The sequence below is a fragment of the Equus asinus genome, chromosome 23 (assembly GCF_041296235.1).
Source record: "Equus asinus isolate D_3611 breed Donkey chromosome 23, EquAss-T2T_v2, whole genome shotgun sequence".
Classification (NCBI taxonomy): domain Eukaryota; kingdom Metazoa; phylum Chordata; class Mammalia; order Perissodactyla; family Equidae; genus Equus; species Equus asinus.
Genome location: NC_091812.1, coordinates 19679069 through 19697319, shown reverse-complemented (window position 1 = coordinate 19697319; position 18251 = coordinate 19679069). Strand labels below are relative to the sequence as shown.

Below are 18251 nucleotides of genomic sequence, written 5' to 3'. Positions count from 1 at the left end.
TGTGCTCCCGTAATGGCTTCGCCTTCCTTCGGTCCTGTGAACTATCCCTGAGGTCAGTCTGAAGTGTGCCAGCAAGCCTGGTGACCACTCCCTATCCCACTGGGGCTGCCAGACAGAGTGAAGTCTTCAGTATTGCACAGGTAGGAAACATCCAGAGTCTGAAAAAAAGTCCCAGTTGCTGGTGGGGCTGGGCTGGTTCCCCCATCCCAGTTTTAGCAGGATGTGGCCATAGCCTTGGGGCTCTTGCTCAGCTCTGAGACTGTGGAGTGCGTGGGTACTGGTACCAGCAGGGAGGCAGGGCATGTGCAGTAAGACCCTGCACATCAGGGCCCATTGGCTGCAAGAGGGCTCTAAATGAAGAGCCCGCTGCATCCCTTGGCAGAAGGGAGCACCAGGGCAGGTGAGGAGCATGTCAGATTCACACTGCAGGAGCTGGCCCGTGAAGTCAAAGTTGGGTGAGATCACACCCCTCTGCTCAATGCAATCCAAGGCCTCCTTCAGGCCAACGGCTTGGTCTTCATGAGGTAAGCCATGCAGGTGGAGGGTGAATGGGGGATCCCAGTCTCACAGAGGACCGGGACCTGCCTCCCTTTCCCCTGACACAGTCAATGAAGTCTATTGCTTCTTGAAAGTGGGAGCTAACATCAGTCATGTGGCTGTCTTCCATGGAGATCCATTTGTGGTGCAGGTGGGCCATGCAGGCCTCAGAGGTCTGCTGAGAGTAAGCAGGCCCATGATTTACAGGTTGGTGAGGATCTTGCACTTGCATGCATGGTGGGCACTTAAAGTTGGGGCCTAGAAAGATTGCAACTGGGCCACCCTACTCATTAGCCAGCCTGTAGCTGATGTCAGGCATTGCTTTCCCACACTGGTTAATGAGGGCTTTTTCATTTCAACCTCCTCTTGTGAAATGGGTTTTAAATCCACACAACACTCAGAAGATTCTGAGTAAAAGGTCTCATATCCCCCTTTGAGGAAGCAGATCCATGGGCCTGTGACTGACTGACCCAACCACTCACCACCTCAGAAGCCCTAATTTACATTTAATAAGTCTCTGAAACTATATATTGCCAACATATTTCTCCTCATGTGTTTAAACACAGATTCTATGCAAATTTTATTATTTTAATTCAGATTTGGGAAGGATTTATATAACAACAACAACACAAGAATGCTGCTAATGATGAGGTTAAGATTTTTGGTATAGGGGTTTCCTCTTACATAACATGTCCATAAAATGGTAAGATCTGTCAATATTAGGTCAACCATATGTCTCAGAACTATAGAGTTGCCAAGTAATTATCAGTGACATTAAATTTAAGGAACTTAGAGATGAACCTCAAATGTTGTAAGTTGTCCTTAAAATTTGCTGTTTAAATCTAAAAGTAAATGTTTAAATCACATCTTGAGCTCACTTCCATTTTCAGTCCCACCCATCCGTACCCAGTTTTTCACATATCAGTGGAAAGTCGAGATAGTGTCAGGGCTCTTAAACAAGGTGCTGGAACATCTGGAAGTTGTAGTATTATCTGACTGGGAAATATGGATGTTTAATTTTATTCAATCTCCTGTGCTAGAAACAATTTACAAGTAAAAAAGGCCTAAAAGATAGAAATTCTATGTTTTGTCAAAATAATTTCCTATGTCCTAAAAGGCTGAAATCTCTCCCTTAGAAGAACTAAGGGTTTTTTTTTTTAACTGCTTGCCTTTAACATCTGCCGTCACTTTGGTTAAATGGATAACTAAGTATTATTTCACAGTGACCAGTGTTTCACAGTGACACAAGGTCAGCAAACACTTGATCTTGTTTGACCAACTGTTTTAAAATCTTTTGATATTTTCAGCATGCTTCCCCAAAATTCAACTCCTAAATGATGTCTTTCTTTTGACCTGAAAGTAACTTTGAGAATTCTCAGAGGGCCCTGGGGACTTCTTAAAGAATTTCTTCTCTTCCCATAAAAAGGGAGATACTACACTAATTAGGTTTATTTGGTATGTTAAGTTGCCTGGGAAGCATTGTCAAGTAAATGATGATAAACCTTCCTGGGTTATATTGCATAAGAAAACGTTATTCATTATCTTAAACCTGTTGCCTTGCTCTCAGCACCACAGGTGGAAAATGACCATGACTGTATTTTATTATGTAATTTGATGGATCTTACTGAAAAGGTAAGCAGGGACACAACCAGGCTGGATATACTGTCCAACCTCAAGAATGTCCACTGTTCTCTGTTAACCCTGCTAACCCAGTGAAAAATTTCCTTCTACAGGCCCCAGAAATTACCACAGAAGAAGAGAAATAAATATGGCAACAAAAAGGGAGAATTTTTGACACCATCGAGCACGCAGATGTGGTTTGGATCTGATAACAAACCAAGTGCCTACTGGAGCACAATTGTCACTGCTCCAGCATATACATCAATTACCTGTTGGGCACCTGAAAAGATGATTTTATGGGGAAAACGATATTTTTGGAAACTTTCTCCCACAGAGTCTCATAAAACATATGCTTGTTGTACTATATGTCATAAATATAATCTTGGGAAAACACTTCATGGGTTGCAAGGTCACTTTCCCTTTCCTAAGAAGCCCTGTCTTCAAATGCCACCATCTCAAGGATATTAATATCTTATTAATCATCTCTGTGTTCAGTAATGCCCATACTAGTCTCTTTCCAGACATCTGGGTCTTGTTGACCTGCTAATTTGCAACTGAATAGCTCTTTGAAACTTTGATGAATACGTATCCTGGTCATGTTTAATATATGCTCTTTGTTCTAAAAAGGTAGAAGATGTACTGAAAACCATGCTTCTCTGGAAGATTTCTTCCTTTCTGGAAAATTCCTTCTTGAGTTATAATCCTTAGTTTGCTCAAATAAAACTCACATTATCTCTTTTATCTATAGAATGGATATCAGTTATTTTGCATTGACACTGGTCTAAGAATTAAATTGACATGAGACAGAATAACAGGAGAAAAATCAGACAAATTTTAATAACGTATATACATGGGAGAAATCCAGGAAAACTGAGTCACTCACCAGAATGGCCAAAGCCACCACCTTAAATACCGTCTTCAGCTAAAGACAAAGGAGAATGTTGGGGGTGGTGATTTGGGACATCAAAGGAGAGGAGGGCAGTTCATATGAAGATAGAAAGCAAATGTTTGCCATGCCTAGCAGAGACAATGAGACAAGGAGAGGACTTTCATCAAAGGGCCTAGTTCACATTATACTATAGTTTTCTATGGTGATAGCTCCTTCTGGAAACGGGCTTTCTATTGTAAATACTTTTAGACAGTTAGGGGGAAGGTCAAAGTTTTTTCCTGAGTCTTTTGTTCTCAAAAATAATCAAGCCAGGGGCTGGCCCAGTGGTACAGTAGTTAAGTTGGTGCACTCCACTTCAGTGGCCCAGGGTGTGAGGGTTCGGATCCAAGGCTGTGGACCTAGCACCACTCATCAAGCCTCACTGTGACAGCATCCCACATAAAATAGAGGAAGATTGCCACAGATGTTAGCTCAGTGACAATCTTCCTCAAGCAAAAAGAAGAAAATTGGCAACAGATTTAGCTCACAAAATAAATAAATAATCAAGCCAAAGGGACACATTTTGGGATGATAAAATCTGCTCCCCTACACTTTATACCCTTTGAGAATGCCTTATGAGACTACTGGCTGGCTGCTTTGATAAACTCATTTTAAAGGATCTGTTTGTTTCCATCCTCTACTCTGCTCCACCCCACCCTGATCTGTCCCAGCCTAGGGTAGACCTTGGAAGGATAGACAATATGATCCTCTGATTTTTGAGCTGTGGAAAAAAAAATTAATCCCTAGTAACTACTAAGGGAAATTTGTGGTTTGGAAATTTGCTGAAGAGGCACATCCTAGCTATTGCAATCCTATTATGCTGCTTTCTTAAATTATAAGGATTAAGGTACCTTTTCTGAGGGGGATCTGGCTTATTAGTACTTTTTGTGTTACTGAGGTTACTGACTACAGAATTTCAGATTCTCTGCTTAGTGGAGTGCACCAGCTCGGTTCTAGAGTTCAGGCGATTTGAGGAGGAGACTGGGAGAGGACCAATTGTGGAATCCAGGGCTGTTTCTGTGTTTCTGATATTGAGATGCCTACTGGACACTCATGCAGAGGAGGAAGGAGGCAACTGGATTTATGAGGATGGAGCTGGAGTGAAGTCAGAGTTGAAGATAGAAATTTAGGAATTATGTTCATTTCTATCAAGAGTGATTAACTTTTTTATGCCTTTAAGTCTGACATCAGGGTTCACACCCTCAACGTCTAAACAGACACAATGTCCTTCCCAATCCTTCTCTCTCCCCCGCCCCAACTGAATCCAAGGTACCATGTTACGTGCCCAGTTGTAACAGCCTGCTTTACTCGATTATTGTTCAATTAATTGGATTTTCTCAAGTGGGTTCCCCCTGGTAGTGCTGGAAAGTCCTAGGAATAATTCCTCTACATTTCCCCACCCACCTATTTCCATCACTGACTGAAACCATGTTTGTGCAGGCTCTAATTACACAGTCTGTGGATAGTCTAACCTATGAAGGGCAGACTTGGTGAATTAACTTTTTTCTTTGACCACATCCTACAATTTATCACTAGCCTGACTTTTGATCTTAATTCCTGTGCTCTGAGAATGACTGGATTCCCATAGTCACTCGCAAACACTGTAAACCACTCAGTAGAAAAAAATTCCTCAGTAGTGGGGAGATATGTTGCCTAATAGCAACTGAACTTCAGGGAACTTCAAAGATGCCATGAAAATCTGAGTTTTAGAAGGACTTTGTGGATGTCTACAGTTGCCTCACTTAACTTAGAAATGAGGACATCATTTTTACTTAATTAACCAATCAGAACTCAGAGTGCAGAAAACACACGTCTCTGGGGAAGTAAGTAACCGAACCGTTGCCCCATGGTATGAAGGAGCCATGTGTGTCCCCGTGCCCCATGGTATGAAGGAGCCGTGTGTGTCCCCGTGCCCCATGGTATGAAGGAGCCGTGTGTGTCCCCGTGCCCCATGGTATGAAGGAGCCGTGTGTGTCCCCGTGCCCCATGGTATGAAGGAGCCGTGTGTGTCCCCGTGCCCCATGGTATGAAGGAGCCGTGTGTGTCCCCGTGCCCCGATTGTTACATGTCCAGGAATTTTATAAGCGGATCGTTTAAAGCTTTGGCAACTTGAAATCAGTGATGGTGGGAATATTTAGACCATGGGAATTGGGAAACACTACAGATCCAGTTTCTGTTTTGTTCTGTTTTCCAAAGATCCATTTTACCAGCACACCACTGCCTTGGCCTCTACCAAACGATTTTAAAATCCACCTTAATTATTGAAAGTCTCTCTAGCGGATGTAGGCTTTAGAGTTAGGCCCACCTGAGTTCAAATCCTGGCTCTGTTCTTTACTAGTTGTGTGACCTTGAACAAGTCACTCATCCTCTCTGAGCCTCAGTTTCATCATCCGTAAAGTGAGAACACGAAACTACCTCATAAAAGGTCATTTTGAGAATTAAATGAGAGTATATATAAAGCTCCTAGCACGTAATATGACACAACAAAAGTTAATCCATTCCCTAACCCTTTCACCTGGTCCAGTTTCAGAACAGGAAGCACTCGGTCACTTTCAAACCATCCTCCCTAGCTCATGAGAGAAAATAGTGTGGGGCCTAGAGAGTAATACACGTCTGGGAGAGACAATCCCAGGAGGAAGGCAGCTGGGTCAGTTAATGGTCAGAAGGGATGCCCAGCAGTCAGGCAGAGTCTTGACTCAACCTAGAGTGTATACTCGGGAAGAAGCTGACAGCTTTATTTATATTTACCAAAAAAAAAAAAAAATGGAAGGGAGCAATCTAAAAGTGTAAGAAAAGAAAAAGTAAGAGAGTTATAGTCCACGCAAATAAATACACAAACCATTAAAAATAATGTTCATGAAGAATTTTAAGGGCAAGAGAAAATGCCTATAGGATTTATACTGTTAAAGGCAAAATGTCGGGTTGGTATAACATATGTAGAAGATGTAAATGGCTACACGCATATATACACATATGTTACTATACTCACATATTCGATATAAAGATGGGAAATCTATGTAAACAAATATACACAGAAGGTATGTCTGAGTGGTAAAATCATCTATAAAAGTTTACCTTCTTCTTTATCCTTAATGTATTTTAAAAAAAGACTTTCTTTCTTTTAGTAGAAAAGAACCTGTGCCCACTGCAAGCCCATCTTGGGTGAAGAGCCGCCTGCAGGAGCCACAAAGGTGGAAGTTTCAAGTCACAAGAGGTGACAGGGCCAGAGGGAGGAGAAGGCGACCACGGCCAATCAGGAGTCTCTGTGATCAGAGTCCAAGAAGCTGGGCAGCGAGGAGCACGTGGGGATGCAGGAGTTGTGAGAGAGATGGAGAGAGGAGGGGACCAGAGCATAAAATATCAGTGGGGGCCAAAGGGGAAGGAGTGGGAGGAAATTCAGCATGGAGACTTCTCCAACAATTATGCACGTTCCTGAGGCACTAAGTGGTTTTCCTGGGAGAGGCTATCAGGAAAAGCCTGTGTCCTGGCATCTGTAAGAGCAGGATGAAAAAGTGCCTTTTGTTTTCCCAGTCACGGCAGCATTATCTGAAATAGCAAAGACTGGAAACAACTAAATGGCCACCAACAGGAGAGGAGAAAAAAGAAGCAAGATACATCCATACAGTGGGTACTGTGGAGCCATCTGAAGGAACGAGGAGGTTCCTTATGGACTGATGGAGAAAGATCTCCAAAATATACTGTTACAAAAAAAGGGGGCAACACGGTAAACAGTGTGAATAGGTACAGTTTGTATAAAAAGGGTGGAGAAGGGATTGGGAGGGAGCTCCATGGTATATGCCTTTTCTACATTTTGAACCAGGTGAGTATTGTTTATTTAATGAAAAATTAAAATAAAAAGAACCTCCGTTTTACATGGTTGAGCCATAGTTAAGTTTTGAAGAGCTGAGATTAGATTTGCTTGGTCAAGATTATTCTTTTTGAGGTCTTGTCCAGTATAGAATTTCTGGAGTAGAAAAAGGAGAAACTATAATCAAGGTCAGACTTTACTGGTTGGGATTAAGCCACTAATCTTTTATGACAAAGCTCTGACTGAGGATGACCTTATCCACTGTCCACCCCGAAGTGCTGTTAATTGTGTACAGAACACCCTCTAGTGGAGGCATGAGGACATTACAGCATCTTATACCGAGGGTATCGCAGCAAAATAAATTGCCAGAATGTGAGATGCAGGAAATTACGAATACATGTATATGTGTAGATATATACATCATATTTTACGCAAGTATGAGAAAATGAATGAAAACTAATATTTGGAATATACAACATTTTAGTATAAAAACTATAAAATCAAAAGAAAACCCATGGCCTGGATATATATTAAAGATTTTCAAGGTGCTCAATGTCTGATGAATATTATCTCGTTATTATTCTTTGAATAACTGCTCTCAGCCACTAAGTAAGCATCCTTTTTTCCAGCTGCATAGAGATATAATTGACATATAATGTGCAGGCTTAACATGAAGAAATTATGATTTGAGATATGTATACACTGCAAAATGATTACCAAAATAATGTCAGTCCACATCCATCATGTCCATAGTTAACTTTTGTGTGTGTGGTGAGGACTTTTAAGATCCACTCTCTTAGCAACTGTAAGTATCCAAGACAGTGTTGTCAACAGCAGTCACCATGCTGTACGTACTTCCCCAGAACTTGTGCATCTCACACCAGGACGCTTGTCCCCTCTGACCACCTCCACCCACCCCACCCCCACCCCAGTCCTGGCAACTACCAATCTACTCTGATTCTGTGAGTTAGGTTTTTTAAGATTCCCCATATAGGTGAGATAATACAGTATATGTCTTCCTCTGACTGGCTGATTTCACCCAGCATAATGCCCTCTAGGGTCCCCCATGTTCTCACAAATGGCAGGATTTCCTTCTTGTTTATAGCTGAATAATATTCCATTGCATTATGTGTACACATTTTCTTTATCCATTCATCCATTGATGGACATGTAGGTTATTTCCATGACGTGTCTTTTGTAAACAACGCTGCAATGAACATGGGGGCTCAGATATCCATAGTGATTTCATTTCCTTCAGTTCTATACCCGGAAGTGGAATTGCTGGATCAATGGTAGTTCTATTTTTAATTTTATGAGGAGCCTCCAGAGTGTTTTTCATAGTGGCTGCACCACTTTACACTCCTACCAACAGTGCACAAGGGTTCCCTTTTCTCCACATCCTCGCCACCACTTGTTATCTCTTGCCTTTTTGATAAGAGCCATTCTGACAGGTGTGAGATGAGATCTCATTGTGGTTTTGACTTGCATTTCCCTGATGATTAGTGAGGACTGATGTTAGCAACAGACTTGTTGCTTCTCTCTCTGCTGCCTGCTCTTTTGAGTTAAGTGGTGTTGTCAGGGTAGAAAGGCCTTCAGGGAAAGACTCCCTCATGTCAAGAGTCATGCAGATCACTTTTGTGAAAATCCCTGGATTTGAATTGCTCTGCACAAGGCTAATTGAGCTCTTAGCAGATACCCCAGGGAGAGTACGTCAGTCAGTCAGTCTACTGGAAAACCAGGGCAGATTTTTCTCTCCAAACTTGGAGAAAAACTGCCACTCAGCATGGCAGGGTAACAATCATTTCTCTCTACCTCTATTGATCTCTGTCTTCTATATCTATATCTTCATCTATATCTACCTATCTTTGAATGTGGTTTTCTCTGTAGCAAGAATCAGCAGCTTATTAGCCATGAGCACAATCACACAAACCAGGCAATGCTTCCTGGTGTTACTCTAGGTGTGGAACAGAGAAAAGAGAGAGGAAAATAAAGCAAAAGCCTCAGAAATGGGGTAGAATGGCAACAAGTGAGGAAATCAGGAGAGAGGAGAAAGGAAGCAGAAGGAATGGCCGTTTACTGATCTGCTGTGTGTGCACTTTACACATATCCTCTCATTTAGTCCTCACACCAGTCCTGTAAGGGATAAATCATTTTCTCTCACTGTAGAGACGTGGAAAGCAGGACTCTGACAGTTACTGCATCTGTGGTTACCCTACCTGGAAGCGGCATAGCTGGGGTCTGAAGGCAGATGTGACTAGAGAGCCAACTCTGCCAGCCTGACTCTCAGGGAGAGAAGGGAGGAAATGAAAGGCAAGGGAGGAAGGGAGGAAGGGAGGAAGGAGGTAATAGAAAGAAATGGAAAGATGCCAATAAAGACGCCTGACTGAGTGTCAGGGAGAATCATATCACACATTTTTATGTAGAACTTCTTTTTTAATTTCCCCCGTGTGTGTCGTGCTGATTCCCAAGCTATTAGTAAAATTTAGTCAAGATCTCGATGTGTACTGATTAAATGATGCACTTGAGGCTGTTTTGTATGTCTTTGAAAGCTTCCCATGGAGTTGCTAGCTTCCTGGAGAAGCCTGCCTATTGAATGCCCTTGAAAAGAAAGAGAGAGGGGAAACAGTGTTAATGATCCCCAGGTTAATGGTCACTAACCTGGGATGGTCTGCTTATCACCTGATCAATAAGAAAGTTTGAGGGGGGCTCCATTATGTTGATGTTTAATGATGATTTAGGACAAATTTACATGAGATAAATTTAGGTTATATTCCTTCAGTGACTACTCTGAAGGACACAGAGACCCAAACATTGACCAATTATGAAAGCTAGTTCCAAAGAACAAAAAAAGGAAAACATGTTTCTCCACAAAAGGTACAAAGACTTCTCAGTCATCATCTTGGAGTGAAAAGAAGTGGTCACTTGAGAATCTTGTGAAATTAGTGATTACTTTTGACATGAAAACTCCTCCATGCATGCATACTCGCTCCCACTCACTCCCACATTTGTAAATATGAAAGAAGTAACATTTGTTAGTTCAAATATCCCCTTAGTATTCAAGGCTATCCTGTCACGAAAAGTTTGCAAAGAAAGTCTTGATAATCAATTGTCAATGAAGGAGTAAGAGAAATAAATAAATGAATGAAGTCCACATTGTAGGTAATGGTGGGTGCCAACATTTAGCTAATGTAAATTGTAGAGATTCTATTTTGGGCAGGAACGGAGACCAGATCACCCTTGAGATCTTTTACAACACTATAATACTAACAGCCTGATCAAAGGAGAATGAATTTTTTTACACACACATTTTGAGAAAATACCAGCCTTGTCATTCTTCTTGTAAAACCAGCAATGGATCTGGAACCCTGTGCATTTCATGTTCAAAAAGTTAGTGGGGAGTGTGACAAGAGGTAGCAGTGGCCAAGCCCATGCATTGTGTCATGTATATGAGCATCTTCATGTAAAGGTTTGATCTAGTCCCATCACGTGTTCCTATCACAGTGGCCACACTCTGGAGAAACACAGGGACCCAAACACTGACCTATAACAAATACTGGCTTTCAAGGGACCAAAACTAAAAGAAAAGAAATGTTTCTTTTCTGAAAGCATGATGAAGTTAGCGATTGACTTGGCCACAGAATGTGTTATGGTCTCTGGGTAGCTGACATTTCTAGGAGTTTCATTCTTCTTTTAAATTGCATCAGCTGAAACAAGAGAACTTACAGTAGAGAATCTAGGTGGGGATAAACAGTTTACTTGTTATTTCCTTCTTCATTTCTGGCACTGAATTGAAGGGAGGAAAAAAAGAACAGGAGCAACAAGTTAACAGATCAACAAATTAATTACTTCGTCATGTATACAAACAACACATCAAAAATAAAAACTTCCTTGAATTAGAGGGATATTTTGTTAACATGGTACATTAAAATTAAGAATGTTATAGCTACAGTAAGAAATAAAGATTGTTACATACGAGCTTTGTAGTAACCACAAATCAAAAACCTATAATAGATACAGAAAAAATAATGAGAAAGGAATCCAAATATAACTCTAAAAAAAGTCATCAAATCACAATGGAAAAGAGCAAGAGAAGAAGAAAGGAACAGAGAAGAACTATAAAAACATCTAGAAAACAATTAGCAAAATGGCAATAAGAATTTGTTACTTAAATAATTACTTAAAATGTAAATGGACTAAATGCTTCATTTAAAAGACATAGGGTGGGGCTGCCCTACTGCGTTAGTGGTTAAGTTCATGCACTCACTTTGGCAGCCCAGGGTTCATGGGTTCAGATATACTAGGTGTGGACCTAGGCACTGCTCATCAAGCCATGCAGAGGCAGCATCCAAAATACAAAATAGAGAAAATTGGCACAGATGGTAGCTCAGCAACAATCTTTCTCAAGCAAAAAGAGGAAGATTGGCAACAGATATTAGCTCAGGGCCAATCTTCCACACAAAAAATAAATAAATAAATAAATAAACAAGCAAACAAACAAATAAAAGACATACAGTGGCTGAAGGGATTAAAAAAACAAGACCAAGTCTCATGTAGGCTGCCTAGAAGAGACACATTTCAGATCTAAAGACATTCTCAGAATGAAGGTGAAGGAACGGAAAAAGATATTCCATGCAAAAGGAAACAAAAAGAAAGCTAAGGTAGAAACACTTAGTTCAGACAGCATAGACTTTAAAACAAAAACTGTAACATGAGACAAAGAAGGGTATCACATAATAATAATAACAATAAAACAATCCAACAAGAGGATATAAAGCTTGTAAATACCTATGTGCCCAACATAGGAGCACCTAAATATATAAAGCAAATATTAACAGACATAAAGAGAGAAATTGACAATTGCACAAACACAGTAGAGGACTTTAACATCCTACTTACATCAATGGATAGATCATCCAGATAGAAAATCAATAAGGAAACATTGGCTTTAAATGACACATTAGAACAGATGGACTTAGTAGATATTTACAGAACATTCCATGCAAAAACTGCAGAATACACATTCTTTTCAAATGCACATGGAGCATTCTCTAGGATTGAGCTACATGTTAGACCACAAAACAAGTCTCAATAAATTTAAGAAGACTAAAATCACATCAGGCATCTTTTTCAACCACAATGGTGTGAAACTAGAAATCACTTATAAGAAAAAAACTGGAAAAAACACAAAACACGTGGAAGCTAAACAACATGCTACTAAACAAACAATGAGTCAATATGAAAATCAAAAAATACGCTGAGACAAATGAAAACAGAAACACAACGATCCAAAATCTATGGGATGCAGCAAAAGCAGTTCTAAGAGGGAAGTTTATAGTGATACAGGCCTATCACAAGAGAAAAGAAAAATCTCAAATAAACTATCTAACTTTACACTGAAATGAACGAGAAAAAGAACAAACAAAGCCCGAAGTTAGTAGAAGGAAGGAAATAATAAAGATCAAAGTGGAAATAAATGAAATAGAGACTTAAAAAAATAGAAAGGATCAGTCAAACTAAGAGTTGGTTCTTTGAAAAGATAAAATTTATCGGACTCATCCAGAAATAAAGAAGGCTCAAATTAATAATACCTGCAGTGAAAAAGAGGAAACCACAGCCAACACCACAGAAAAACAAAGGACCATAAGAGATTACTACATACAACTATATTCCAAAAAACTGGACAACCTAGAGGAAATGGATAAATTCCTAGAAACATACAATCTTCCAAGACTGAATCACAAAGAAAGAAAATCTGAACAGACCTATTGCCAGTAAAGAAATCGAATCAATAATCAAAACACTCCCAACGAACAAAAGTCCAGGATCAGATGGCTTCATGAGTGAAGTCTACCAAACATTTAAAGAAGAATTAATACCTTTCCTTCCCAAACTATTCCAAAACATTGAAGATGAAGGATCACTCCTAAACTCATTCTATGAGGCCAGCATTACCCTGATACCAGAACCAGACAAAGACATTCCAAAGAAAGAACATTATAGACCAATATCCCTGATGAACACAGATGCAAAAATCCTCGATAAAATGTTAGCAAACCAAATTCAACAACACAGTAAAAGGATCATACACTATGATCAAGTGGGATCAATTCCAGCGATGCAAGGATGGTTCAGTATCCACAAATCAATCAACGTGATACACCACATTAACAAAACAAAGGATAAAAATCATATGATCATCTCAATAGATGCAGAAACAGCATTCAACAAAATTCAACATCCATTTATGATAAAAATCTTCAACAAAGTGGGTATAGACAGAACATACTTCAATATAATAAAGGCCACATACAACGACCCATAGCTAACATCATACTCAATGGTGAAAAGCTAAAAGCATTTCATCTAAGACCAGGAACAAGACAAGGAGGCCCACCCTTGCCACTCTTATTCGACACAGTGTTGGAAGTCCTAGCTATCAGACAAGAATAAAAAATAATAGGCATCCAAATTGGAAAAGAAGAAGTAAAACTGTCAGTATTTGCAGATGACATGATACTATATATAAAAAACCCTAAAGATTCCACCAGAAAACTATCACTACTAATAAGTGAATTCAGTAATACCAAATAAACATACAGAAATCAGCAGAATTCCTGTACACTAACCATGAACTATCAGAAAGAGAAAGTAAGAAAACAATCTCGTTTATAATTGCATCAAAAAAATAAAATACCTAGGAATAAATTTAACCAAGGAGATGAAAGGCATATAAACTAGAAACTATAAGACACTGATGAAATAAATTGAAGATGACAAAAATAAATGGAAAGATATACTGCACTATGGATTGAAAGAATTAATATTGTTAAATTATCTGTATTACTCAATCTAGAGATTCAATGCAATCCCTATTAATATACCAATGGCATTTTTCACAGAAATAGAACAAATAGTCCTAAAGTTTGTGTAGAACCACAAAAGACTCCAAATAGCCAAAGCAACGTTGAGAAAGAAGAACAAAGCTGGACGTATCACACTCCATGATTTCAAACTATACCCCAAAGCTACAGTAATCAAAACAGTATGGTACTGGCACAGAACAGACACATAGATCAGTGGAACAGAATAGAGGGCCCAGAAGTAAACCCAAACCTATATGATCAATTAATCTACCTCAAAAGAGGCAAAATATACAATGAGGAAAAGACAGTCTTTTCAATAAATGGTGCTAGGAAAACTGGACAAATACATGTACAAGGATGAAACTGGACAACTTTCTTACACTATATACAAAATAAACTCAAAATGAATTAAATGGAAGATCTGAAACCATAAAACTCCTAGAATAAAACAGATAGTAAACGCTTTGACATCAGTCTTAGCTCTATTTTTTTGGATAGGTCTCCTCAGGCAAGAGCAACAAAAGCAAAAATAAAATTTGACTACGTCAAACTAAAAAGCTTTTGCAAAGTGAAGGAAACAGTCAACAAAACGAAAACGTAACCTACTGAATGGGAGAAGATATTTGCAAATGATATATCCAATAAGGGGTTAATATCCAAAATAGATAAGGACTCATACAACTCAATGTCAAAAGAACAATGTGATTAAAAAAATGGGCAGAGGACCTTAACAGACATTTTCCAAAGAAGACATGTAGATGGCAGACAGACACATGAAAAAATGCTCACCATCACAGATTATCAGGGAACTGCAAATCAAGACCACCATGAGATATCATCTCACACCTGTCAGAACGGCTATTATCAAAAAGACAAGAAATAACACATACAGGTGAGGATGTAGAGAAAAAGGAATCCTTGTGGAATGCTGGTGGGAATGGAAATTAGTTCAACCATTATGGAAAAAAGTATGGGCCTTCCTCAAAAATAAAAAATAGAACTACCATATGATCCAGCCATTCCACTTCTTGGTATTTATCCAAAGAAATTGAAAACACTAATTCAAAAAGATATATGCACCTCTATGTTCATTGCAGCATTATTTACAATAACCAAGACATGGAAACAAACTAAGAGTCCATCAGTAGATGGATGAATAGCTAAAGAAGATGTGGTATGTATATACAATGAAATATTATTCAGCCATAAAAAATGAAATCTTGCCATTTGTGACAACGTGGCTGGATCTAGGGGGTATTAGGCTAAGTGAAATGTCAGACAGAGAAAGAAAAATACCATAGTATTTAACTTATATTTAGAATCTAAAACAAACAAACAAACCAAAACAGAAATGGACTCAGATACAAAGAATACATTGTTGGTTGTCAGGTGGGGCCAGGGGGTGGGGGGAAGGGCAAAATAGGTGAAGGATATTAAGAGATACACACCCAGTCATAACTAAGTCACAGAGGTGAAATTCACAGCATGGGGAATACAGTCAACAGTATTGTAATAACTGTACATCAGATGATTACTAGTCTTATCAGGGTGATCATTTCTTTATGTATATAAATGTTGAATTACTATGTTGTACACCTGAAATTAATACAATATTGTAAGGCCACTATACTTCGATAAAAAAAGAATGTTATAGTCTATTAAAGTGATCATTATGTTGGAACATGCAATGTTAATATGTAGTGAGATGAAGTGCAAATATATTAGAAGTTAAAATGATAGGTGTGCCATGATTCTACTGCTACACAATATAAAAGTTTGCTCACAAAAATTGAGGGAATTTTCTTGGAATTTTGGAGTTCAGGGTGATTTTTAAAATAACCTTTTTTTTGTGTGTGAAGAAGATTGCTGTGCAGCTAACATCTGTGCCAATATTTCTCCATTTTATGTGGGATTCTGCGACAGTGTGGCCTGACAAGCAGTGCTAGGTCCACACCCAGGATCCAAAGTGGTGAACCCCAGGCTGCAGAAGCAGAGTGCACAAATTTAACCACTATGCCACCAGGCTGGCCTCAAAATAGCGTTCTTTAACAATGATGTTATCTGATTTTTTTAATGAAAAATAAATAAACCATCCACTAAAGGTGGAGTTGGGAGGAAGACTTACTGCTGTGTTAGTGTCCTAACAAGACAGGCTTTGGGAAGCAGAAGAATAGACTTCATCGAGCCGTGCGTGTACAACTGCCTTACACCAGGAAGACACACAAAGGGTTACTAGACTGATCAACTGGGGAAAGAGACGCCCCCAGGTGATCTGTACCAACATCAGTAGGAAAGTAAAAGAAACAGGGCAAAAGCCTCTTGTTGTCAATTTCCTTTGTAGACATTTATTCATCTTGGAAGACTTAACATCACTAATACATATTTTGGTGAGCCTGAAATAAGTGTTCGGGTACTTGGGTCTTTGGAGCAGTTACAGAATCTGTTGTGAGCATCAGCTCTCTGCATGGATGCTGTGCTTTCAGATCAAACAGATGATGCCTCTCTGATCTGCCTTCTTGCCTGGGTTTCTGGGTGCATACGCTTGTTGGCTCAGGCAGCATCTCCTCTGTCCCCAGGGCACATGGCCCTCAGTGAGGAGTGGTGGCTGTGAGAACCGTACAGAGGACTGTGCCTCCTGCTCTGGAGCCGAGATTTGCAAAGAGTGCCGCCGTCAGCCAGACCAGCCTCTCTCCCACTAGGAAGGCAGGTGCTACACCAAGTGCCCTAAGCTTCCCCCTTCCTCTCTCTCCCTGCAGGTGTACATTCTCCTGCAGTATCTGGGGCAATTCCTTCCTATGCTCCAAAGAACCCTTCTCCTCCCTGGTTAGAGCGCCAACATAAGTGTCCCTTCTTGACCATCTGGCATCACAGTTGGCCACAGCAGCCAAAACTTAAATGAGGCTTTTAAATGAGAGCTCTGCAAGCTCTTCTTTTCAGTTTTTCTCTCCAAAGAAACACTGTCTGTACTTTCCTCATCTCTCAATTACATTTGAGAGGGCTGAGGTTTTTCATATTTACTGTGTTCACACACCAGTGAGTGTTATCTATAGTGTGACTGGTTAGCCACTCAGGTACAATACACATACAGTCACCAGATTCCACCTGGAAGAAAGTCAATCTCACAAACACAAACTCCACTAACAGGCGCTCCAGCTGTGGTTGATGCTGTGTGCAAATATTACATGTGTGCTTGAAAGAAGCCATTGGAGGCTGGCTCAGAGCATCCAGAAGCAAAAGTGGTTCCATTTTTTAGGGCATTAAAACTCTTGAGGCTTTTAAAAATATTTTTTTCTAATTTGTTAAATAAATTAAAATAATTTTTTCATTAAAAACATTAAATTAAATAAGAAATCATTTCCTACTTTGATAAGGAAAAAAGAAAAGAAAAAAATGAAAATCAGGAGATAAAATAGGGAAATCAGAAGGGGACTAAAGTAGATATGAATTAACGTGAGTTGTTTCCAAACAAACCAAATTCCCCAGGATGACCCCTGTCCCTTTTGTGTTACTTCTGCAGACGTGATCTCTGACCACACTTCCTCAGGAGATCCGGTGGTTCGTCTGGGTCGACAGCAGCAGCAGTTCCTGTTCACAGCCCTGACTCCTTTGCCTCCAGGTGGGAAACTTCTCCCCGGCTGGGGGCTTCCCCAGTTGCTGTCTCCTCCCCACAGGGGCTTCTATGCAGAACATGGCACCTATGAACGCTGCAGCTCTACTTGCAAAAAAGAATGTGGAGGAAATGCCACCAACGGCCACTGTTGTGAAAGGGGCCTCATCCTGGACCAGGGAGGGGGACAGGAAACCTGCTCTGAGAGGCATGTGGCCATGGAGTGGGTGTGCAAGTGTTGCCCAGAGATGTGTCAAGACTGCAACCACCAGAAAACATGCAGAGGTAGCTGGGAGCATCCCAGGGGACAGCATGGCTCTGCGGAGCCTCCCCAGCTGGGGGCTGACTCTCTGAGGGTGGGGTGTCCAAACAGAACTGGGGGAACCAGTCTCCCTACCCTCACAGAAACGTGTCCATCACTGTGCACATCACTGAGGAAACTGAGGAGGAGAGAAAGCCTTTCCATTGTGGACTTTGCAGGTTAAGACAGACAAGAGCCCCTTTTTGCACAATTTCTTCCACACGTGTATTAAGCACTATCCCAAGTGCTGGGGGAAACTATAAGACTCTGAGAATACTGCTCCAGATAGGAATGTTCTCTCTAGAATTATCTCCCAAGAAAGGCTGGCTAATTTCCTCTCCGGAATAAGACTGACTCACAACTGGTGCTGTCTTATCCAAAGGATTCTCTTGGTCTAACCAAAGTGTTTTCTGGAATTGTACCCCAAATAAGAGAATGAACACAAAGAAAATACACCTACAATGCATTTTTCATACTAATTAACCATGTATATTTCATTGGTCTACCCTATCAGCGAATGAAAAATTAATCGGAGAATTCCTAAACTGCTTGCCGTATTAAATAGAGCCTAAGGGGCTCGATACAAC

General features: G+C 40.2%; 1 pseudogene; it reads right to left on the bottom strand.

The window, feature by feature from the left end:
* Positions 1-212: 212 nt before the first annotated feature.
* Positions 213-5515, bottom strand: LOC106827208 (dual specificity protein phosphatase 5 pseudogene; annotated as a pseudogene).
* Between the last annotated feature and the right edge of the window lie 12736 nt (positions 5516-18251).